Source organism: Salmo salar, chromosome ssa20, assembly GCF_905237065.1.
Source record: "Salmo salar chromosome ssa20, Ssal_v3.1, whole genome shotgun sequence".
Taxonomy (NCBI): domain Eukaryota; kingdom Metazoa; phylum Chordata; class Actinopteri; order Salmoniformes; family Salmonidae; genus Salmo; species Salmo salar.
In genome coordinates, this window is record NC_059461.1 from 80,935,755 (window position 1) to 80,961,276 (window position 25,522).

General features: G+C 48.4%; 1 pseudogene; it reads right to left on the reverse strand.

Annotated features, from left to right (window-relative positions):
• Positions 1–25,522, reverse strand: part of LOC106593383 (cytoplasmic dynein 2 heavy chain 1-like) — a 113,912-nt pseudogene that overhangs the window by 82,110 nt on the left and 6,280 nt on the right.

Below are 25,522 nucleotides of genomic sequence, written 5' to 3' on the forward strand. Positions count from 1 at the left end.
GATTTTAACCCTGTGGTCTGACTAGGGGTTCCAGTGGACTGTAAGAAAGCTGATTTTAACCCTGTGGTCTGACTAGGGGTTCCAGTGGACTGTGAGAGAGCTGATTTTCACCCTGTGGTCTGACTAGGGGTTCCAGTGCACTGTGAGAGAGCTGATTTTAACCCTGTGGTCTGACTAGGGGTTCCAGTGGACTATAAGAGAGCTGATTTTAACCCTGTGGTCTGACTAGGGGTTCCAGTGGACTGTGAGAGAGCTGATTTTAACCCTGTGGTCTGACTAGAGGTTCCAGTGGACTATAAGAAAGCTGATTTTAACCCTGTGGTCTGACTAGAGTTTCCAGTGGACTATGAGAGAGCTGATTTTAACCCTGTGGTCTGACTAGGGGTTCCAGTGGACTGTGAGAGAGCTGCTTTTAACCCTGTGGTCTGACTAGGGGTTCCAGTGGACTGTGAGAGAGCTGATTTTAACCCTGTGGTCTGACTAGGGGTTCCAGTGGACTATAAGAGAGCTGCTTTTAACCCTGTGGTCTGACTAGGGGTTCCAGTGGACTATAAGAGAGCCTGATTTTAACCCTGTGGTCTGACTAGGGGTTCCAGTGGACTGTGAGAGAGCTGATTTTAACCCTGTGGTCTGACTAGAGGTTTCCAGTGGACTATAAGAGAGCTGATTTTAACCCTGTGGTCTGACTAGGGGTTCCAGTGGACTGTGAGAGAGCTGATTTTAACCCTGTGGTCTGACTAGGGGTTCCAGTGGACTGTGAGAGAGCTGATTTTAACCCTTTGGTCTGACTAGAGGTTCCAGTGGACTGTGAGAGAGCTGATTTTAACCCTGTGGTCTGACTAGGGGTTCCAGTGGACTGTAAGAGAGCTGATTTTAACCCTGTGGTCTGACTAGGGGTTCCAGTGGACTGTGAGAGAGCTGATTTTAACCCTGTGGTCTGACTAGGGGTTCCAGTGGACTGTAAGAGAGCTGATTTTAACCCTGTGGTCTGACTAGGGGTTCCAGTGGACTGTGAGAGAGCTGATTTTAACCCTGTGGTCTGACTAGGGGTTCCAGTGGACTGTGAGAGAGCTGATTTTAACCCTGTGGTCTGACTAGGGGTTCCAGTGGACTATAAGAGAGCTGATTTTAACCCTGTGGTCTGACTAGGGGTTCCAGTGGACTGTGAGAGAGCTGATTTTAACCCTGTGGTCTGACTAGGGGTTCCAGTGGACTATAAGAGAGCTGATTTTAACCCTGTGGTCTGACTAGGGGTTCCAGTGGACTGTGAGAGAGCTGATTTTAACCCTGTGGTCTGACTAGGGGTTCCAGTGGACTGTAAGAGAGCTGATTTTAACCCTGTGGTCTGACTAGGGGTTCCAGTGGACTGTGAGAGAGCTGATTTTAACCCTGTGGTCTGACTAGGGGTTCCAGTGGACTGTAAGAGAGCTGATTTTAACCCTGTGGTCTGACTAGGGGTTCCAGTGGACTGTAAGAGAGCTGATTTTAACCCTGTGGTCTGACTAGGGGTTCCAGTGGACTATAAGAGAGCTGATTTTAACCCTGTGGTCTGACTAGGGGTTCCAGTGGACTGTGAGAGAGCTGATTTTAACCCTGTGGTCTGACTAGGGGTTCCAGTGGACTGTGAGAGAGCTGATTTTAACCCTGTGGTCTGACTAGGGGTTCCAGTGGACTGTAAGAGAGCTGATTTTAACCCTGTGGTCTGACTAGGGGTTCCAGTGGACTGTGAGAGAGCTGATTTTAACCCTGTGGTCTGACTAGGGGTTCCAGTGGACTGTGAGAGAGCTGATTTTAACCCTGTGGTCTGACTAGGGGTTCCAGTGGACTATAAGAGAGCTGATTTTAACCCTGTGGTCTGACTAGGGGTTCCAGTGGACTGTGAGAGAGCTGATTTTAACCCTGTGGTCTGACTAGGGGTTCCAGTGGACTATGAGAGAGCTGATTTTAACCCTGTGGTCTGACTAGGGGTTCCAGTGGACTGTAAGAGAGCTGATTTTAACCCTGTGGTCTGACTAGGGGTTCCAGTGGACTGTGAGAGAGCTGATTTTAACCCTGTGGTCTGACTAGAGGGTTCCAGTGGACTGTAAGAGAGCTGATTTTAACCCTGTGGTCTGACTAGGGGTTCCAGTGGACTGTAAGAGAGCTGATTTTAACCCTGTGGTCTGACTAGGGGTTCCAGTGGACTGTGAGAGAGCTGATTTTAACCCTGTGGTCTGACTAGGGGTTCCAGTGGACTGTAAGAGAGCTGATTTTAACCCTGTGGTCTGACTAGGGGTTCCAGTGGACTGTAAGAGAGCTGATTTTAACCCTGTGGTCTGACTAGGGGTTCCAGTGGACTGTAAGAGAGCTGATTTTAACCCTGTGGTCTGACTAGGGGTTCCAGTGGACTGTGAGAGAGCTGATTTTAACCCTGTGGTCTGACTAGGGGTTCCAGTGGACTGTAAGAGAGCTGATTTTAACCCTGTGGTCTGACTAGGGGTTCCAGTGGACTGTGAGAGAGCTGATTTTAACCCTGTGGTCTGACTAGGGGTTCCAGTGGACTGTAAGAGAGCTGATTTTAACCCTGTGGTCTGACTAGGGGTTCCAGTGGACTGTAAGAGAGCTGATTTTAACCCTGTGGTCTGACTAGGGGTTCCAGTGGACTGTGAGAGAGCTGATTTTAACCCTGTGGTCTGACTAGAGGTTCCAGTGGACTGTGAGAGAGCTGATTTTAACCCTGTGGTCTGACTAGGGGTTCCAGTGGACTCTAAGAGAGCTGATTTTAACCCTGTGGTCTGACTAGGGGTTCCAGTGGACTGTGAGAGAGCTGATTTTAACCCTGTGGTCTGACTAGGGGTTCCAGTGGACTGTAAGAGAGCTGATTTTAACCCTGTGGTCTGACTAGGGGTTCCAGTGGACTATAAGAGAGCTGATTTTAACCCTGTGGTCTGACTAGGGGTTCCAGTGGACTGTGAGAGAGCTGATTTTAACCCTGTGGTCTGACTAGAGGTTCCAGTGGACTATAAGAAAGCTGATTTTAACCCTGTGGTCTGACTAGGGGTTCCAGTGGACTGTGAGAGAGCTGATTTTAACCCTGTGGTCTGACTAGGGGTTCCAGTGGACTGTAAGAGAGCTGATTTTAACCCTGTGGTCTGACTAGGGGTTTCCAGTGGACTATAAGAGAGCTGATTTTAACCCTGTGGTCTGACTAGGGGTTCCAGTGGACTGTGAGAGAGCTGATTTTAACCCTGTGGTCTGACTAGGGGTTCCAGTGGACTATGAGAGAGCTGATTTTAACCCTGTGGTCTGACTAGGGGTTCCAGTGGACTATAAGAGAGCTGATTTTAACCCTGTGGTCTGACTAGGGGTTCCAGTGGACTGTGAGAGAGCTGATTTTAACCCTGTGGTCTGACTAGGGGTTCCAGTGGACTATGAGAGAGCTGATTTTAACCCTTTGGTCTGACTAGGGGTTCCAGTGGACTGTAAGAGAGCTGATTTTAACCCTGTGGTCTGACTAGGGGTTCCAGTGGACTATAAGAGAGCTGATTTTAACCCTGTGGTCTGACTAGGGGTTCCAGTGGACTGTGAGAGAGCTGATTTTAACCCTGTGGTCTGACTAGGGGTTCCAGTGGACTGTGAGAGAGCTGATTTTAACCCTGTGGTCTGACTAGGGGTTCCAGTGGACTGTGAGAGAGCTGATTTTAACCCTGTGGTCTGACTAGGGGTTCCAGTGGACTGTGAGAGAGCTGATTTTAACCCTGTGGTCTGACTAGGGGTTCCAGTGGACTATAAGAGAGCTGATTTTAACCCTGTGGTCTGACTAGGGGTTCCAGTGGACTGTAAGAGAGCTGATTTTAACCCTGTGGTCTGACTAGGGGTTCCAGTGGACTGTAAGAGAGCTGATTTTAACCCTGTGGTCTGACTAGGGGTTCCAGTGGACTGTAAGAGAGCTGATTTTAACCCTGTGGTCTGACTAGGGGTTCCAGTGGACTGTGAGAGAGCTGATTTTAACCCTGTGGTCTGACTAGGGGTTCCAGTGGACTGTAAGAGAGCTGATTTTAACCCTGTGGTCTGACTAGGGGTTCCAGTGGACTGTGAGAGAGCTGATTTTAACCCTGTGGTCTGACTAGGGGTTCCAGTGGACTGTAAGAGAGCTGATTTTAACCCTGTGGTCTGACTAGGGGTTTCAGTGGACTATAAGAGAGCTGATTTTAACCCTGTGGTCTGACTAGGGGTTCCAGTGGACTATAAGAGAGCTGATTTTAACCCTGTGGTCTGACTAGAGGTTCCAGTGGACTATAAGAGAGCTGATTTTAACCCTGTGGTCTGACTAGGGGTTCCAGTGGACTGTGAGAGAGCTGATTTTAACCCTGTGGTCTGACTAGGGGTTCCAGTGGACTGTAAGAGAGCTGATTTTAACCCTGTGGTCTGACTAGAGGTTCCAGTGGACTATAAGAGAGCTGATTTTAACCCTGTGGTCTGACTAGGGGTTCCAGTGGACTGTGAGAGAGCTGATTTTAACCCTGTGGTCTGACTAGGGGTTCCAGTGGACTGTGAGAGAGCTGATTTTAACCCTGTGGTCTGACTAGGGGTTCCAGTGGACTATAAGAGAGCTGATTTTAACCCTGTGGTCTGACTAGGGGTTCCAGTGGACTGTGAGAGAGCTGATTTTAACCCTGTGGTCTGACTAGGGGTTCCAGTGGACTATGAGAGAGCTGATTTTAACCCTGTGGTCTGACTAGGGGTTCCAGTGGACTGTGAGAGAGCTGATTTTAACCCTGTGGTCTGACTAGGGGTTCCAGTGGACTGTGAGAGAGCTGATTTTAACCCTGTGGTCTGACTAGGGTTTCCAGTGGACTGTAAGAGAGCTGATTTTAACCCTGTGGTCTGACTAGGGGTTCCAGTGGACTGTGAGAGAGCTGATTTTAACCCTGTGGTCTGACTAGGGGTTCCAGTGGACTGTGAGAGAGCTGATTTTAACCCTGTGGTCTGACTAGGGGTTCCAGTGGACTGTAAGAGAGCTGCTTTTAACCCTGTGGTCTGACTAGGGGTTCCAGTGGACTATAAGAGAGCTGCTTTTAACCCTGTGGTCTGACTAGGGGTTCCAGTGGACTGTGAGAGAGCTGATTTTAACCCTGTGGTCTGACTAGGGGTTCCAGTGGACTATAAGAGAGCTGATTTTAACCCTGTGGTCTGACTAGGGGTTCCAGTGGACTGTAAGAGAGCTGATTTTAACCCTGTGGTCTGACTAGGGGTTCCAGTGGACTGTGAGAGAGCTGATTTTAACCCTGTGGTCTGACTAGGGGTTCCAGTGGACTGTGAGAGAGCTGATTTTAACCCTGTGGTCTGACTAGGGGTTCCAGTGGACTGTAAGAGAGCTGATTTTAACCCTGTGGTCTGACTAGGGGTTCCAGTGGACTGTGAGAGAGCTGATTTTAACCCTGTGGTCTGACTAGGGGTTCCAGTGGACTATAAGAGAGCTGATTTTAACCCTGTGGTCTGACTAGGGGTTCCAGTGGACTGTGAGAGAGCTGATTTTAACCCTGTGGTCTGACTAGGGGTTCCAGTGGACTGTAAGAGAGCTGATTTTAACCCTGTGGTCTGACTAGGGGTTCCAGTGGACTGTAAGAGAGCTGATTTTAACCCTGTGGTCTGACTAGGGGTTCCAGTGGACTGTGAGAGAGCTGATTTTAACCCTGTGGTCTGACTAGGGGTTCCAGTGGACTATAAGAGAGCTGATTTTAACCCTGTGGTCTGACTAGGGGTTCCAGTGGACTATAAGAGAGCTGATTTTAACCCTGTGGTCTGACTAGGGGTTCCAGTGGACTATAAGAGAGCTGATTTTAACCCTGTGGTCTGACTAGGGGTTCCAGTGGACTGTGAGAGAGCTGATTTTAACCCTGTGGTCTGACTAGAGGTTCCAGTGGACTATAAGAGAGCTGATTTTAACCCTGTGGTCTGACTAGGGGTTCCAGTGGACTGTGAGAGAGCTGATTTTAACCCTGTGGTCTGACTAGGGGTTCCAGTGCACTGTGAGAGAGCTGATTTTAACCCTGTGGTCTGACTAGAGTTTCCAGTGGACTATAAGAGAGCTGATTTTAACCCTGTGGTCTGACTAGGGGTTCCAGTGGACTGTGAGAGAGCTGATTTTAACCCTGTGGTCTGACTAGGGGTTCCAGTGGACTGTAAGAGAGCTGATTTTAACCCTGTGGTCTGACTAGGGGTTCCAGTGGACTGTGAGAGAGCTGATTTTAACCCTGTGGTCTGACTAGGGGTTCCAGTGGACTGTGAGAGAGCTGATTTTAACCCTGTGGTCTGACTAGGGGTTCCAGTGGACTGTGAGAGAGCTGATTTTAACCCTGTGGTCTGACTAGGGGTTCCAGTGGACTGTGAGAGAGCTGATTTTAACCCTGTGGTCTGACTAGGGGTTCCAGTGGACTGTAAGAGAGCTGATTTTAACCCTGTGGTCTGACTAGGGGTTCCAGTGGACTGTGAGAGAGCTGATTTTAACCCTGTGGTCTGACTAGGGGTTCCAGTGGACTGTAAGAGAGCTGATTTTAACCCTGTGGTCTGACTAGGGGTTCCAGTGGACTGTGAGAGAGCTGATTTTAACCCTGTGGTCTGACTAGGGGTTCCAGTGGACTGTAAGAGAGCTGATTTTAACCCTGTGGTCTGACTAGGGGTTCCAGTGGACTGTGAGAGAGCTGATTTTAACCCTGTGGTCTGACTAGGGGTTCCAGTGGACTGTAAGAGAGCTGATTTTAACCCTGTGGTCTGACTAGGGGTTCCAGTGGACTATAAGAGAGCTGATTTTAACCCTGTGGTCTGACTAGGGGTTCCAGTGGACTGTGAGAGAGCTGATTTTAACCCTGTGGTCTGACTAGGGGTTCCAGTGGACTATAAGAGAGCTGATTTTAACCCTGTGGTCTGACTAGGGGTTCCAGTGGACTGTGAGAGAGCTGATTTTAACCCTGTGGTCTGACTAGGGGTTCCAGTGGACTGTGAGAGAGCTGATTTTAACCCTGTGGTCTGACTAGAGTTTCCAGTGGACTATAAGAGAGCTGATTTTAACCCTGTGGTCTGACTAGGGGTTCCAGTGGACTGTGAGAGAGCTGATTTTAACCCTGTGGTCTGACTAGGGGTTCCAGTGGACTGTGAGAGAGCTGATTTTAACCCTGTGGTCTGACTAGGGGTTCCAGTGGACTGTGAGAGAGCTGATTTTAACCCTGTGGTCTGACTAGGGGTTCCAGTGGACTGTGAGAGAGCTGATTTTAACCCTGTGGTCTGACTAGGGGTTCCAGTGGACTGTGAGAGAGCTGATTTTAACCCTTTGGTCTGACTAGAGGTTCCAGTGGACTGTGAGAGAGCTGATTTTAACCCTGTGGTCTGACTAGGGGTTACAGTGGACTATAAGAGAGCTGCTTTTAACCCTGTGGTCTGACTAGGGGTTCCAGTGGACTGTGAGAGAGCTGATTTTAACCCTGTGGTCTGACTAGGGGTTCCAGTGGACTGTAAGAGAGCTGATTTTAACCCTGTGGTCTGACTAGGGGTTCCAGTGGACTGTGAGAGAGCTGATTTTCACCCTGTGGTCTGACTAGGGGTTCCAGTGCACTGTGAGAGAGCTGATTTTAACCCTGTGGTCTGACTAGAGTTTCCAGTGGACTATAAGAGAGCTGATTTTAACCCTGTGGTCTGACTAGGGGTTCCAGTGGACTGTGAGAGAGCTGATTTTAACCCTGTGGTCTGACTAGGGGTTCCAGTGGACTGTGAGAGAGCTGATTTTAACCCTTTGGTCTGACTAGAGGTTCCAGTGGACTGTGAGAGAGCTGATTTTAACCCTGTGGTCTGACTAGGGGTTCCAGTGGACTGTGAGAGAGCTGATTTTAACCCTGTGGTCTGACTAGGGGTTCCAGTGGACTGTGAGAGAGCTGATTTTAACCCTGTGGTCTGACTAGAGGTTCCAGTGGACTATAAGAGAGCTGATTTTAACCCTGTGGTCTGACTAGGGGTTCCAGTGGACTGTAAGAGAGCTGATTTTAACCCTGTGGTCTGACTAGGGGTTCCAGTGGACTGTTAGAGAGCTGATTTTAACCCTGTGGTCTGACTAGGGGTTCCAGTGGACTGTAAGAGAGCTGATTTTAACCCTGTGGTCTGACTAGGGGTTCCAGTGGACTGTGAGAGAGCTGATTTTAACCCTGTGGTCTGACTAGGGGTTCCAGTGGACTGTGAGAGAGCTGATTTTAACCCTGTGGTCTGACTAGGGGTTCCAGTGGACTGTGAGAGAGCTGATTTTAACCCTGTGGTCTGACTAGGGGTTCCAGTGGACTGTGAGAGAGCTGATTTTAACCCTTTGGTCTGACTAGAGGTTCCAGTGGACTGTGAGAGAGCTGATTTTAACCCTGTGGTCTGACAAGGGGTTCCAGTGGACTATAAGAGAGCTGATTTTAACCCTGTGGTCTGACTAGGGGTTCCAGTGGACTGTGAGAGAGCTGATTTTAACCCTGTGGTCTGACTAGAGGTTCCAGTGGACTATAAGAAAGCTGATTTTAACCCTGTGGTCTGACTAGGGGTTCCAGTGGACTGTAAGAGAGCTGATTTTAACCCTGTGGTCTGACTAGGGGTTCCAGTGGACTGTGAGAGAGCTGATTTTAACCCTGTGGTCTGACTAGGGGTTCCAGTGGACTATAAGAGAGCTGATTTTAACCCTGTGGTCTGACTAGGGGTTCCAGTGGACTGTGAGAGAGCTGATTTTAACCCTGTGGTCTGACTAGGGGTTCCAGTGGACTGTGAGAGAGCTGATTTTAACCCTGTGGTCTGACTAGGGGTTCCAGTGGACTGTAAGAGAGCTGATTTTAACCCTGTGGTCTGACTAGGGGTTCCAGTGGACTGTGAGAGAGCTGATTTTAACCCTGTGGTCTGACTAGGGGTTCCAGTGGACTGTGAGAGAGCTGATTTTAACCCTGTGGTCTGACTAGGGGTTCCAGTGGACTGTAAGAGAGCTGATTTTAACCCTGTGGTCTGACTAGGGGTTCCAGTGGACTGTAAGAGAGCTGATTTTAACCCTGTGGTCTGACTAGGGGTTCCAGTGGACTGTGAGAGAGCTGATTTTAACCCTGTGGTCTGACTAGAGGGTTCCAGTGGACTATAAGAGAGCTGATTTTAACCCTGTGGTCTGACTAGGGGTTCCAGTGGACTGTGAGAGAGCTGATTTTAACCCTGTGGTCTGACTAGGGGTTCCAGTGGACTGTGAGAGAGCTGATTTTAACCCTGTGGTCTGACTAGGGGTTCCAGTGGACTGTGAGAGAGCTGATTTTAACCCTGTGGTCTGACTAGGGGTTCCAGTGGACTGTGAGAGAGCTGATTTTAACCCTGTGGTCTGACTAGGGGTTCCAGTGGACTGTGAGAGAGCTGATTTTAACCCTGTGGTCTGACTAGGGGTTCCAGTGGACTGTGAGAGAGCTGATTTTAACCCTGTGGTCTGACTAGGGGTTCCAGTGGACTGTGAGAGAGCTGATTTTAACCCTGTGGTCTGACTAGGGGTTCCAGTGGACTGTGAGAGAGCTGATTTTAACCCTGTGGTCTGACTAGGGGTTCCAGTGGACTGTAAGAGAGCTGATTTTAACCCTGTGGTCTGACTAGGGGTTCCAGTGGACTGTAAGAGAGCTGATTTTAACCCTGTGGTCTGACTAGGGGTTCCAGTGGACTGTAAGAGAGCTGATTTTAACCCTGTGGTCTGACTAGGGGTTCCAGTGGACTATAAGAGAGCTGATTTTAACCCTGTGGTCTGACTAGGGGTTCCAGTGGACTGTAAGAGAGCTGATTTTAACCCTGTGGTCTGACTAGGGGTTCCAGTGGACTGTGAGAGAGCTGATTTTAACCCTGTGGTCTGACTAGGGGTTCCAGTGGACTATAAGAGAGCTGATTTTAACCCTGTGGTCTGACTAGGGGTTCCAGTGGACTATGAGAGAGCTGATTTTAACCCTGTGGTCTGACTAGAGGTTCCAGTGGACTGTGAGAGAGCTGATTTTAACCCTTTGGTCTGACTAGAGGTTCCAGTGGACTGTGAGAGAGCTGATTTTAACCCTGTGGTCTGACTAGGGGTTACAGTGGACTATAAGAGAGCTGCTTTTAACCCTGTGGTCTGACTAGGGGTTCCAGTGGACTGTGAGAGAGCTGATTTTAACCCTGTGGTCTGACTAGGGGTTCCAGTGGACTATAAGAGAGCTGATTTTAACCCTGTGGTCTGACTAGGGGTTCCAGTGGACTATGAGAGAGCTGATTTTAACCCTGTGGTCTGACTAGGGGTTCCAGTGGACTGTGAGAGAGCTGATTTTAACCCTGTGGTCTGACTAGGGGTTCCAGTGGACTGTAAGAGAGCTGATTTTAACCCTGTGGTCTGACTAGGGGTTCCAGTGGACTGTGAGAGAGCTGATTTTAACCCTGTGGTCTGACTAGGGGTTCCAGTGCACTGTGAGAGAGCTGATTTTAACCCTGTGGTCTGACTAGGGTTTCCAGTGGACTATAAGAGAGCTGATTTTAACCCTGTGGTCTGACTAGGGGTTCCAGTGGACTGTGAGAGAGCTGATTTTAACCCTGTGGTCTGACTAGGGGTTCCAGTGGACTGTGAGAGAGCTGATTTTAACCCTGTGGTCTGACTAGGGGTTCCAGTGGACTGTGAGAGAGCTGATTTTAACCCTGTGGTCTGACTAGGGGTTCCAGTGGACTGTGAGAGAGCTGATTTTAACCCTGTGGTCTGACTAGGGGTTCCAGTGGACTATAAGAGAGCTGATTTTAACCCTGTGGTCTGACTAGGGGTTCCAGTGGACTATAAGAGAGCTGATTTTAACCCTGTGGTCTGACTAGGGGTTCCAGTGGACTGTGAGAGAGCTGATTTTAACCCTGTGGTCTGACTAGGGGTTCCAGTGGACTATAAGAGAGCTGATTTTAACCCTGTGGTCTGACTAGGGGTTCCAGTGGACTCTAAGAGAGCTGATTTTAACCCTGTGGTCTGACTAGGGGTTCCAGTGCACTGTGAGAGAGCTGATTTTAACCCTGTGGTCTGACTAGGGGTTCCAGTGGACTGTAAGAGAGCTGATTTTAACCCTGTGGTCTGACTAGGGGTTCCAGTGGACTGTGAGAGAGCTGATTTTAACCCTGTGGTCTGACTAGGGGTTCCAGTGGACTGTGAGAGAGCTGATTTTAACCCTGTGGTCTGACTAGGGGTTCCAGTGGACTGTAAGAGAGCTGATTTTAACCCTGTGGTCTGACTAGGGGTTTCAGTGGACTGTAAGAGAGCTGATTTTAACCCTGTGGTCTGACTAGGGGTTCCAGTGGACTGTGAGAGAGCTGATTTTAACCCTGTGGTCTGACTAGGGGTTCCAGTGGACTGTAAGAGAGCTGATTTTAACCCTGTGGTCTGACTAGGGGTTCCAGTGGACTGTGAGAGAGCTGATTTTAACCCTGTGGTCTGACTAGGGGTTCCAGTGGACTGTAAGAGAGCTGATTTTAACCCTGTGGTCTGACTAGGGGTTCCAGTGGACTGTGAGAGAGCTGATTTTAACCCTGTGGTCTGACTAGGGGTTCCAGTGGACTGTAAGAGAGCTGATTTTAACCCTGTGGTCTGACTAGGGGTTCCAGTGGACTGTAAGAGAGCTGATTTTAACCCTGTGGTCTGACTAGGGGTTCCAGTGGACTGTAAGAGAGCTGATTTTAACCCTGTGGTCTGACTAGAGGGTTCCAGTGGACTATAAGAGAGCTGATTTTAACCCTGTGGTCTGACTAGGGGTTCCAGTGGACTGTGAGAGAGCTGATTTTAACCCTGTGGTCTGACTAGGGGTTCCAGTGGACTGTGAGAGAGCTGATTTTAACCCTGTGGTCTGACTAGGGGTTCCAGTGGACTGTAAGAGAGCTGATTTTAACCCTGTGGTCTGACTAGGGGTTCCAGTGGACTGTGAGAGAGCTGATTTTAACCCTGTGGTCTGACTAGGGGTTCCAGTGGACTGTGAGAGAGCTGATTTTAACCCTGTGGTCTGACTAGAGGGTTCCAGTGGACTGTGAGAGAGCTGATTTTAACCCTGTGGTCTGACTAGGGGTTCCAGTGGACTATAAGAGAGCTGATTTTAACCCTGTGGTCTGACTAGGGGTTCCAGTGGACTGTGAGAGAGCTGATTTTAACCCTGTGGTCTGACTAGGGGTTCCAGTGGACTATAAGAGAGCTGATTTTAACCCTGTGGTCTGACTAGGGGTTCCAGTGGACTGTGAGAGAGCTGATTTTAACCCTGTGGTCTGACTAGGGGTTCCAGTGCACTGTAAGAGAGCTGATTTTAACCCTGTGGTCTGACTAGGGGTTCCAGTGGACTGTAAGAGAGCTGATTTTAACCCTGTGGTCTGACTAGGGGTTCCAGTGGACTGTAAGAGAGCTGATTTTAACCCTGTGGTCTGACTAGGGGTTCCAGTGGACTGTGAGAGAGCTGATTTTAACCCTGTGGTCTGACTAGGGGTTCCAGTGGACTGTGAGAGAGCTGATTTTAACCCTGTGGTCTGACTAGGGGTTCCAGTGGACTGTGAGAGAGCTGATTTTAACCCTGTGGTCTGACTAGGGGTTCCAGTGGACTATAAGAGAGCTGATTTTAACCCTGTGGTCTGACTAGGGGTTCCAGTGGACTGTAAGAGAGCTGATTTTAACCCTGTGGTCTGACTAGGGGTTCCAGTGGACTGTGAGAGAGCTGATTTTAACCCTGTGGTCTGACTAGGGGTTCCAGTGGACTGTGAGAGAGCTGATTTTAACCCTGTGGTCTGACTAGGGGTTCCAGTGGACTGTGAGAGAGCTGATTTTAACCCTGTGGTCTGACTAGGGGTTCCAGTGGACTATAAGAGAGCTGATTTTAACCCTGTGGTCTGACTAGGGGTTCCAGTGGACTATAAGAGAGCTGATTTTAACCCTGTGGTCTGACTAGGGGTTCCAGTGGACTATAAGAGAGCTGATTTTAACCCTGTGGTCTGACTAGGGGTTCCAGTGGACTGTGAGAGAGCTGATTTTAACCCTGTGGTCTGACTAGGGGTTCCAGTGGACTGTGAGAGAGCTGATTTTAACCCTGTGGTCTGACTAGGGGTTCCAGTGGACTGTGAGAGAGCTGATTTTAACCCTGTGGTCTGACTAGGGGTTCCAGTGGACTGTGAGAGAGCTGATTTTAACCCTGTGGTCTGACTAGGGGTTCCAGTGGACTATAAGAGAGCTGATTTTAACCCTGTGGTCTGACTAGGGGTTCCAGTGGACTGTGAGAGAGCTGATTTTAACCCTGTGGTCTGACTAGGGGTTCCAGTGGACTGTAAGAGAGCTGATTTTAACCCTGTGGTCTGACTAGGGGTTCCAGTGGACTGTGAGAGAGCTGATTTTAACCCTGTGGTCTGACTAGGGGTTCCAGTGGACTGTGAGAGAGCTGATTTTAACCCTGTGGTCTGACTAGGGGTTCCAGTGGACTGTGAGAGAGCTGATTTTAACCCTGTGGTCTGACTAGGGGTTCCAGTGGACTATAAGAGAGCTGATTTTAACCCTGTGGTCTGACTAGGGGTTCCAGTGGACTGTGAGAGAGCTGATTTTAACCCTGTGGTCTGACTAGGGGTTCCAGTGGACTGTAAGAGAGCTGATTTTAACCCTGTGGTCTGACTAGGGGTTCCAGTGGACTGTGAGAGAGCTGATTTTAACCCTGTGGTCTGACTAGGGGTTCCAGTGGACTGTAAGAGAGCTGATTTTAACCCTGTGGTCTGACTAGGGGTTCCAGTGGACTGTAAGAGAGCTGATTTTAACCCTGTGGTCTGACTAGGGGTTCCAGTGGACTGTAAGAGAGCTGATTTTAACCCTGTGGTCTGACTAGGGGTTCCAGTGGACTGTGAGAGAGCTGATTTTAACCCTGTGGTCTGACTAGAGGGTTCCAGTGGACTATAAGAGAGCTGATTTTAACCCTGTGGTCTGACTAGGGGTTCCAGTGGACTGTGAGAGAGCTGATTTTAACCCTGTGGTCTGACTAGGGGTTCCAGTGGACTGTGAGAGAGCTGATTTTAACCCTGTGGTCTGACTAGGGGTTCCAGTGGACTATAAGAGAGCTGATTTTAACCCTGTGGTCTGACTAGGGGTTCCAGTGGACTGTAAGAGAGCTGATTTTAACCCTGTGGTCTGACTAGGGGTTCCAGTGGACTGTGAGAGAGCTGATTTTAACCCTGTGGTCTGACTAGGGGTTTCCAGTGGACTATGAGAGAGCTGATTTTAACCCTGTGGTCTGACTAGGGGTTCCAGTGGACTGTGAGAGAGCTGCTTTTAACCCTGTGGTCTGACTAGGGGTTCCAGTGGACTGTGAGAGAGCTGATTTTAACCCTGTGGTCTGACTAGGGGTTCCAGTGGACTGTGAGAGAGCTGATTTTAACCCTGTGGTCTGACTAGGGGTTCCAGTGGACTATAAGAGAGCTGATTTTAACCCTGTGGTCTGACTAGGGGTTCCAGTGGACTATAAGAGAGCTGATTTTAACCCTGTGGTCTGACTAGGGGTTCCAGTGGACTATAAGAGAGCTGATTTTAACCCTGTGGTCTGACTAGGGGTTCCAGTGGACTGTGAGAGAGCTGATTTTAACCCTGTGGTCTGACTAGGGGTTCCAGTGGACTGTGAGAGAGCTGATTTTAACCCTGTGGTCTGACTAGGGGTTCCAGTGGACTGTAAGAGAGCTGATTTTAACCCTGTGGTCTGACTAGGGGTTCCAGTGGACTGTAAGAGAGCTGATTTTAACCCTGTGGTCTGACTAGGGGTTCCAGTGGACTGTAAGAGAGCTGATTTTAACCCTGTGGTCTGACTAGGGGTTCCAGTGGACTGTGAGAGAGCTGATTTTAACCCTGTGGTCTGACTAGGGGTTCCAGTGGACTGTAAGAGAGCTGATTTTAACCCTGTGGTCTGACTAGGGGTTCCAGTGGACTGTAAGAGAGCTGATTTTAACCCTGTGGTCTGACTAGGGGTTCCAGTGGACTATGAGAGAGCTGATTTTAACCCTGTGGTCTGACTAGGGGTTCCAGTGGACTGTGAGAGAGCTGATTTTAACCCTGTGGTCTGACTAGGGGTTCCAGTGGACTGTAAGAGAGCTGATTTTAACCCTGTGGTCTGACTAGGGGTTCCAGTGGACTGTGAGAGAGCTGATTTTAACCCTGTGGTCTGACTAGGGGTTCCAGTGGACTGTGAGAGAGCTGATTTTAACCCTGTGGTCTGACTAGGGGTTCCAGTGGACTCTAAGAGAGCTGATTTTAACCCTGTGGTCTGACTAGGGGTTCCAGTGGACTGTGAGAGAGCTGATTTTAACCCTTTTGTCTGACTAGGGGTTCCAGTGGACTGTGAGAGAGCTGATTTTAACCCTGTGGTCTGACTAGGGGTTCCAGTGGACTATAAGAGAGCTGATTTTAACCCTGTGGTCTGACTAGGGGTTCCAGTGGACTGTAAGAGAGCTGATTTTAACCCTGTGGTCTGACTAGAGGGTTCCAGTGGACTATAAGAGAGCTGATTTTAACCCTGTGGTCTGACTAGGGGTTCCAGTGGACTGTGAGAGAGCTGATTTTAACCCTGTGGTCTGACTAGGGGTTCCAGTGGACTGTAAGAGAGCTGATTTTAACCCTGTGGTCTGACTAGGGGTTCCAGTGGACTGTAAGAGAGCTGATTTTAACCCTGTGGTCTGACTAGGGGTTCCAGTGGACTGTGAGAGAGCTGATTTTAACCCTGTGGTCTGACTAGGGGTTCCAGTGGACTGTAAGAGAGCTGATTTTAACCCTGTGGTCTGACTAGGGGTTCCAGTGGACTGTGAGAGAGCTGATTTTAACCCTGTGGTCTGACTAGGGGTTCCAGTGGACTGTGAGAGAGCTGATTTTAACCCTGTGGTCTGACTAGAGGTTCCAGTGGACTGTGAGAGAGCTGATTTTAACCCTGTGGTCTGACTAGGGGTTCCAGTGGACTGTAAGAGAGCTGATTTTAACCCTGTGGTCTGACTAGGGGTTCCAGTGGACTGTAAGAGAGCTGATTTTAACCCTGTGGTCTGACTAGGGGTTCCAGTGGACTGTAAGAGAGCTGATTTTAACCCTGTGGTCTGACTAGGGGTTCCAGTGGACTATAAGAGAGCTGATTTTAACCCTGTGGTCTGACTAGGGGTTCCAGTGGACTATAAGAGAGCTGATTTTAACCCTGTGGTCTGACTAGGGGTTCCAGTGGACTGTAAGAGAGCTGATTTTAACCCTGTGGTCTGACTAGGGGTTCCAGTGGACTATAAGAGAGCTGATTTTAACCCTGTGGTCTGACTAGGGGTTCCAGTGGACTATAAGAGAGCTGATTTTAACCCTGTGGTCTGACTAGGGGTTCCAGTGGACTGTAAGAGAGCTGATTTTAACCCTGTGGTCTGACTAGGGGTTCCAGTGGACTGTAAGAGAGCTGATTTTAACCCTGTGGTCTGACTAGGGGTTCCAGTGGACTGTAAGAGAGCTGATTTTAACCCTGTGGTCTGACTAGGGGTTCCAGTGGACTATAAGAGAGCTGATTTTAACCCTGTGGTCTGACTAGGGGTTCCAGTGGACTATAAGAGAGCTGATTTTAACCCTGTGGTCTGACTAGGGGTTCCAGTGGACTGTGAGAGAGCTGATTTTAACCCTGTGGTCTGACTAGGGGTTCCAGTGGACTGTGAGAGAGCTGATTTTAACCCTGTGGTCTGACTAGGGGTTCCAGTGGACTGTGAGAGAGCTGATTTTAACCCTGTGGTCTGACTAGGGGTTCCAGTGGACTGTGAGAGAGCTGATTTTAACACTGTGGTCTGACTAGGGGTTTCAGTGAACTATAAGAGAGCTGATTTTAACCCTGTGGTCTGACTAGGGGTTCCAGTGGACTATAAGAGAGCTGATTTTAACCCTGTGGTCTGACTAGGGGTTCCAGTGGACTGTAAGAGAGCTGATTTTAACCCTGTGGTCTGACTAGGGGTTCCAGTGGACTGTAAGAGAGCTGATTTTAACCCTGTGGTCTGACTAGAGGTTCCAGTGGACTATAAGAAAGCTGATTTTAACCCTGTGGTCTGACTAGGGGTTCCAGTGGACTGTGAGAGAGCTGATTTTAACACTGTGGTCTGACTAGGGGTTCCAGTGGACTATAAGAAAGCTGATTTTAACCCTGTGGTCTGACTAGAGGTTCCAGTGGACTGTGAGAGAGCTGTTTATTTTAACCCTGTGGTCTGACTAGGGGTTCCAGTGGACTATAAGAGAGCTGATTTTAACCCTGTGGTCTGACTAGGGGTTCCAGTGGACTGTAAGAGAGCTGATTTTAACCCTGTGGTCTGACTAGGGGTTCCAGTGGACTATAAGAGAGCTGATTTTAACCCTGTGGTCTGACTAGGGGTTCCAGTGGACTATAAGAGAGCTGATTTTAACCCTGTGGTCTGACTAGGGGTTCCAGTGGACTGTAAGAGAGCTGATTTTAACCCTGTGGTCTGACTAGGGGTTCCAGTGGACTGTAAGAGAGCTGATTTTAACCCTGTGGTCTGACTAGGGGTTCCAGTGGACTATAAGAGAGCTGATTTTAACCCTGTGGTCTGACTAGGGGTTCCAGTGGACTATAAGAGAGCTGATTTTAACCCTGTGGTCTGACTAGGGGTTCCAGTGGACTATAAGAGAGCTGATTTTAACCCTGTGGTCTGACTAGGGGTTCCAGTGGACTGTGAGAGAGCTGATTTTAACACTGTGGTCTGACTAGGGGTTTCAGTGAACTATAAGAGAGCTGATTTTAACCCTGTGGTCTGACTAGGGGTTCCAGTGGACTATAAGAGAGCTGATTTTAACCCTGTGGTCTGACTAGGGGTTCCAGTGGACTGTGAGAGAGCTGATTTTAACCCTGTGGTCTGACTAGGGGTTCCAGTGGACTGTAAGAGAGCTGATTTTAACCCTGTGGTCTGACTAGGGGTTCCAGTGGACTATAAGAGAGCTGATTTTAACCCTGTGGTCTGACTAGGGGTTCCAGTGGACTATAAGAGAGCTGATTTTAACCCTGTGGTCTGACTAGGGGTTCCAGTGGACTATAAGAGAGCTGATTTTAACCCTGTGGTCTGACTAGGGGTTCCAGTGGACTGTGAGAGAGCTGATTTTAACCCTGTGGTCTGACTAGGGGTTCCAGTGGACTGTAAGAGAGCTGATTTTAACCCTGTGGTCTGACTAGGGGTTCCAGTGGACTATAAGAGAGCTGATTTTAACCCTGTGGTCTGACTAGGGGTTCCAGTGGACTATAAGAGAGCTGATTTTAACCCTGTGGTCTGACTAGGGGTTCCAGTGGACTATAAGAGAGCTGATTTTAACCCTGTGGTCTGACTAGGGGTTCCAGTGGACTATAAGAGAGCTGATTTTAACCCTGTGGTCTGACTAGGGGTTCCAGTGGACTGTGAGAGAGCTGATTTTAACCCTGTGGTCTGACTAGGGGTTCCAGTGGACTGTGAGAGAGCTGATTTTAACCCTGTGGTCTGACTAGGGGTTCCAGTGGACTATAAGAGAGCTGATTTTAACCCTGTGGTCTGACTAGGGGTTCCAGTGGACTGTGAGAGAGCTGATTTTAACACTGTGGTCTGACTAGGGGTTCCAGTGGACTATAAGAGAGCTGATTTTAACCCTGTGGTCTGACTAGGGGTTCCAGTGGACTGTAAGAGAGCTGATTTTAACCCTGTGGTCTGACTAGGGGTTCCAGTGGACTATAAGAGAGCTGATTTTAACCCTGTGGTCTGACTAGAGGTTCCAGTGGACTATAAGAGAGCTGATTTTAACCCTGTGGTCTGACTAGGGGTTCCAGTGGACTATAAGAGAGCTGATTTTAACCCTGTGGTCTGACTAGGGGTTCCAGTGGACTATAAGAGAGCTGATTGTAACCCTGTGGTATGACTAGGGGTTCCAGTGGACTATAAGAGAGCTGATTTTAACCCTGTGGTCTGACTAGGGGTTCCAGTGGACTGTGAGAGAGCTGATTTTAACCCTGTGGTCTGACTAGGGGTTCCAGTGGACTGTGAGAGAGCTGATTTTAACCCTGTGGTCTGACTAGGGGTTCCAGTGGACTATAAGAGAGCTGATTTTAACCCTGTGGTCTGACTAGGGGTTCCAGTGGACTATAAGAGAGCTGATTTTAACCCTGTGGTCTGACTAGGGGTTCCAGTGGACTATAAGAGAGCTGATTTTAACCCTGTGGTCTGACTAGGGGTTCCAGTGGACTGTGAGAGAGCTGATTTTAACCCTGTGGTCTGACTAGGGGTTCCAGTGGACTATAAGAGAGCTGATTTTAACCCTGTGGTCTGACTAGGGGTTCCAGTGGACTATAAGAGAGCTGATTTTAACCCTGTGGTCTGACTAGGGGTTCCAGTGGACTATAAGAGAGCTGATTTTAACCCTGTGGTCTGACTAGGGGTTCCAGTGGACTGTGAGAGAGCTGATTTTAACCCTGTGGTCTGACTAGAGGTTCCAGTGGACTATAAGAGAGCTGATTTTAACCCTGTGGTCTGACTAGGGGTTCCAGTGGACTGTGAGAGAGCTGATTTTAACACTGTGGTCTGACTAGGGGTTCCAGTGGACTATAAGAGAGCTGATTTTAACCCTGTGGTCTGACTAGGGGTTCCAGTGGACTGTGAGAGAGCTGATTTTAACCCTGTGGTCTGACTAGGGGTTCCAGTGGACTATAAGAGAGCTGATTTTAACCCTGTGGTCTGACTAGGGGTTCCAGTGGACTGTGAGAGAGCTGATTTTAACCCTGTGGTCTGACTAGGGGTTCCAGTGGACTGTGAGAGAGCTGATTTTAACCCTGTGGTCTGACTAGGGGTTCCAGTGGACTATAAGAGAGCTGATTTTAACCCTGTGGTCTGACTAGGGGTTCCAGTGGACTATAAGAGAGCTGATTTTAACCCTGTGGTCTGACTAGGGGTTCCAGTGGACTGTGAGAGAGCTGATTTTAACCCTTTTGTCTGACTAGGGGTTTCAGTGAACTATAAGAGAGCTGATGTTAACCCTGTGGTGTGACTATGGGTTTCAGTGGACTATAAGAGATCTGATTTTAACCCTGTGGTCTGACTAGGGGTTCCAGTGGACTATAAGAGAGCTGATTTTAACCCTGTGGTCTGACTAGGGGTTCCAGTGGACTATAAGAGAGCTGATTTTAATCCTGTGGTCTGACTAGGGGTTCCAGTGGACTATAAGAGAGCTGATTTTAACCCTGTGGTCTGACTAGGGGTTCCAGTGGACTATAAGAGAGCTGATTTTAACCCTGTGGTCTGACTAGGGGTTCCAGTGGACTATAAGAGAGCTGATTTTAACCCTGTGGTCTGACTAGGGGTTCCAGTGGACTGTGAGAGATCTGATTTTAACCCTGTGGTCTGACTAGGGGTTCCAGTGGACTATAAGAGAGCTGATTTTAACAGAGTGATCTGACTAGAGGTTCCAGTGGACTATAAGAGAGCTGATTTTAACCCTGTGGTCTGACTAGGGGTTCCAGTGGACTGTGAGAGAGCTGATTTTAACCCTTTTGTCTGACTAGGGGTTTCAGTGAACTATAAGAGAGCTGATTTTAACCCTGTGGTCTGACTAGGGGTTTCAGTGGACTATAAGAGATCTGATTTTATCCCTGTGGTCTGACTAGGGGTTCCAGTGGACTGTGAGAGAGCTGATTTTAACCCTGTGGTCTGACTAGGGGTTCCAGTGGACTGTGAGAGAGCTGATTTTAACCCTGTGGTCTGACTAGGGGTTCCAGTGGACTATAAGAGAGCTGATTTTAACCCTGTGGTCTGACTAGGGGTTCCAGTGGACTGTGAGAGAGCTGATTTTAACCCTGTGGTCTGACTAGGGGTTCCAGTAGACTATAAGAGAGCTGATTTTAACCCTGTGGTCTGACTAGGGGTTCCAGTGGACTATAAGAGAGCTGCTTTTAACCCTGTGGTCTGACTAGAGGTTCCAGTGGACTATAAGAGAGCTGATTTTAACCCTGTGGTCTGACTAGGGGTTCCAGTGGACTATAAGAGAGCTGATTTTAACCCTGTGGTCTCACCTGCGGTCATGTCGTATCGCAGCAGGCTGAGCACCCACTGGGTTCGGACACACAGAGTAAACAGGTAGTGGCTGTGGTCAGCCACCGTGAACTTTGCCTTCACCTGAGACCAGAGGATCAGAGAGTTAGGCACGCACACAAACACACACACACCTGCGTAATAAGTGGATGTATTGTGTGTGTGTGTGTGTGGTTTAGATTTGCCTCTCTAAGAGTGAGGATTAGATATAAGGCAGTAAGTAAGTGCTGTGATAAGAACAGTTTAATCTAAAGCTGCTGCTTGGAAAGACTAGAGCAGCTTAAAGCTGAAGCTTTACTCTGATAACACATGAACTCATCTGAGACAGCACAAACACACACACCTGTTCGTAGACCTGTACCAGAGACCCTGCTAGCTGGTGTGTTCCAAGTGTTGGCCCAGGCTGCCTGGCTCCCAAGGCTCTTCTGGAGAACAGGCTACAGGTACGCTGAGTAGATGGTCTGGAGCTGCTCCCTGTCTGGATAACTAGAGAGGAGAGAGTGGCTGAGAATGTGTGTGGATTGGTTCTTCTATCCTTGTGGGGCCCAAAAATCCCCCAAATTCTCCCTCGTGGGGATATTTCCCATGTCCCCATGAGGAGAAAGGCTATTTTAAGTTTAGGGCTTAAGTTAAGAGCTGTGTGTGTGTGTGTGTGTGTGTGTGTGTGTGTGTGTGTGTGTGTGTGTGTGTGTGTGTGTGTGTGTGTGTGTGTGTGTGTGTGTGTGTGTGTGTGTGTGTGTGTGTGTGTGTGTGTGTGTGTGTGTGTCCATACTCACTCCATGGTGCAGATGCATACTTTGGAGGTGAAGCGGGAGGTAGATGTGAGTCGTCCCACACCACCTGGATGTTCTCCAGACCCACAGTCCAGGTTCTCATTATAGAACCCATGGTACGTCATGAACACCTAGAACACACAAGGTGGAGAGAGGAGAACTCTGTCACGTTATGAGAGCTTGACTCGTTTCTGTCTGACACGTCGATCAAGAAAAAAATGATTTCATTATTGTGTTATGTTGCATTGCATTGAGTGAGGTTGTGTTATGTTTTGTTGTACTGTATTGTACTGTATTGTACTGTATTGTTCATTACTGTATTGTACAATGCTGTACTGTATTGTACTATTGTATTGTATTCTAGTGTATTGTACTCTATTGCATTGTATTCTAGAGCATTGTACTGTATTATATTGTATTCTAGTGTAATATATTGTATTGTACTGCATGATGCTGTATTATATTATATTTTAGTGTATTGCACTGTATTGTAGTGTACCTGCTGTAAGAAGGCTATGAGGTTGCTGGTGCCACACTTGTCAAGCTTGGGCAGGTTGATGTCTTTGAGGTAGAGGACTAAGTTCTCACAGTGTTTGGGTCTGTAGGCCCGTCCCGTGTTGGAACTGAGCAGCAGACAGGTCTGACTGAGCTTCTGGAGGACGTGATTAGACGAGGTCTGGGCGCTACAGTGGACCACCGCTACCTGGGTGGAACGCAGCCGAGAGAACGCATAGTGCTGCAGCATACTGGAGGAGAACACACACACACACACACACACAGTAGGCAGAAATTAGGCCGAATGCCAAAAATTACAAGCCAGACCATACAGAGACCATAACATTGAAGGAGTATATTAGTCATGACGGAGGTTTGATATCAGAGGATGAAGTAGGGATGACAGAGGCAGAGAGAGGAGAGAGGAGAGAGGAGAGAGGAGAGAGGGGAGAGGAGAGAGGGGAGAGGGGAGAAGAGAGAGGAGAGAAGATAGGAGAGAAGAGAGGAGGGGGGAGGGAGGGAGGAGAATTTACTCTGTATTGAAAAGTGTTGATGCCGCAGGGTTCTGTTTAACTGAGTTTGTGAGACAGAGCTCAGGGCAAGGGGGGACATTTTGTGATGGTGCAAACTGAGATAGGATAATTGGGAAGTAAGTGTGTGTGTGTGTGTGTGTGTGTGTGTGTGTGTGTGTGTGTGTGTGTGTGTGTGTGTGTGTGTGTGTGTGTGTGTGTGTGTGTGTGTGTGTGTGTGTGTGTGTGTGTGTCTGAAGGCAGCAGTGGAAATTAATTAGATGTTTTTTTCATCAGACAGGGATGACACAAGCGTTTCCATGGCGCCATGACCTTTCCGCGAGATTAGGGTTGTGTGTGTGTTTGTTTTTCATGGGGGGGGGGGGGCTCAAGTGAAGTGTAAAAGCCAATAAGATATGCCCTCCCTTTTCTGGGTGCCCGTGGATGACAGGAATGACTGTACATTCAACAAGTCTCAGCCCCCCCGCCTGCCCCTCAGCCCGCTGTGCTATTCTAAAAAAGGTCACGCCTTAAATAAAACATTCCTGGAGGCATTAGTGTGTTTGTCATACAGTTCTCCCTGAATAGTGAGAGGAGGGTGTTTGTCATACAGTTCTCCCTGAATAGTGAGAGGAGGGTGTTTGTCATACAGTTCTCCCTGAATAGTGAGAGGAGGGTGTTTGTCATACAGTTCTCCCTGAATAGTGAGAGGAGGGTGTTTGTCATACAGTTCTCCCTGAATAGTGAGAGGAGGGTGTTTGTCATACAGTTCTCCCTGAATAGTGAGAGGAGGGTGTTTGTCATACAGTTCTCCCTGAATAGTGAGAGGAGGGTGTTTGTCATACAGTTCTCCCTGAATAGTGAGAGGAGGGTGTTTGTCATACAGTTCTCCCTGAATAGTGAGAGGAGGGTGTTTGTCATACAGTTCTCCCTGAATAGTGAGAGGAGGGTGTTTGTCATACAGTTCTCCCTGAATAGTGAGAGGAGGGTGTTTGTCATACAGTTCTCCCTGAATAGTGAGAGGAGGGTGTTTGTCATACAGTTCTCCCTGAATAGTGAGAGGAGGGTGTTTGTCATACAGTTCTCCCTGAATAGTGAGAGGAGGGTGTTTGTCATACAGTTCTCCCTGAATAGTGAGAGGAGGGTGTTTGTCATACAGTTCTCCCTGAATAGTGAGAGGAGGGTGTTTGTCATACAGTTCTCCCTGAATAGTGAGAGGAGGGTGTTTGTCATACAGTTCTCCCTGAATAGTGAGAGGAGGGTGTTTGTCATACAGTTCTCCCTGAATAGTGAGAGGAGGGTGTTTGTCATACAGTTCTCCCTGAATAGTGAGAGGAGGGTGTTTGTCATACAGTTCTCCCTGAATAGTGAGAGGAGGGTGTTTGTCATACAGTTCTCCCTGAATAGTGAGAGGAGGGTGTTTGTCATACAGTTCTCCCTGAATAGTGAGAAGATTGTGTGCATTTAACACACTCTGATTCAAGTGTATTAAACATCCTCTGTGTGTGTGTGTGTGTGTGTGTGTGTGTGTGTGTGTGTGTGTGTACCCCTTGCAGGGTTGTCTGTGTTGGGAGGAGAGCCAGTGGGAGAAGCAATGCAGTCCTCTCTGCATGTATTGGGTTCTGGGTGATGGGGAGTGTGTAAACTCTTCTAAGCTGAGTCCGTCAGGACGTTCCAGAGTGTACACAGAATCAGGGTCATAGAAGGAGTCCAGGGGCTTCCTCAGGTCAGGAGGACTCTCTCTAGCCCCGCCTAGCACCGGCAGTACACACACACACACACACACACACACACACACACACACACACACACACACACACACACACACACACACACACACACACGATGGTGAGGATGGTGATTAGCAGAGGTGTGGACACGAGTCACATGACTTGGACTCCAGTCAGACTCGAGTCGCAAATATGATGACTTGCAACTCGACTTTGACTTTAACACCAATGACTCGAGACTTGACTTGGACTTGAGCCTTTTGACTCGACCTGACTTGATACCCTCCCCAAGCCCAAATATTTAAAAAAGTGTGCAGCGCATCAACTCTTCATTTAACGGATTACAGTTTGAATCGGACAGCAGCCAATCAAATTGTGCTAGCTGAGAAAAAGTTGTGCGTGGCAGTGCAGAGGAACGTCGGCGAGTGAATTCAGATGGAGCCCTTGGAAAGATGATACCCCAAATTATTATTTTCGGATATAAAGACGACGCTGTATCAACAAAAAACGGATTGCAACTTGCGAAACATGCAGGAAGAAAATTACAGAAAGAGGCGCAACAATTTCCAACTTTGTTTGACATTTGAAGCGCAACAAAGAACGGTATGTTGTGGCTAATATAGCCGACAGCTATATAATTTATAACTTTACTATTGTAGCATGTAGGTTGATGTAACGTTAAATCAATGAGCCTCCACACAGTCAGTCAGTGTGGGAACGTGATCATTGCACCCAAGATTGAGCTACAACTGGCTAGGCAGTTGGTAGCCTGGTGATTAGTTGATTAATTGATTAATGGATGGATGGATGGATGAATGAATGGATAAATGGATGGATGGATAAATTAATGGATGATATATAAATAAATGGATGGATGGATGAATGAATGAATGAATGAATGAATGAATGAATGAATGGATGAATGAATGAATGAATGAATGAATAATAT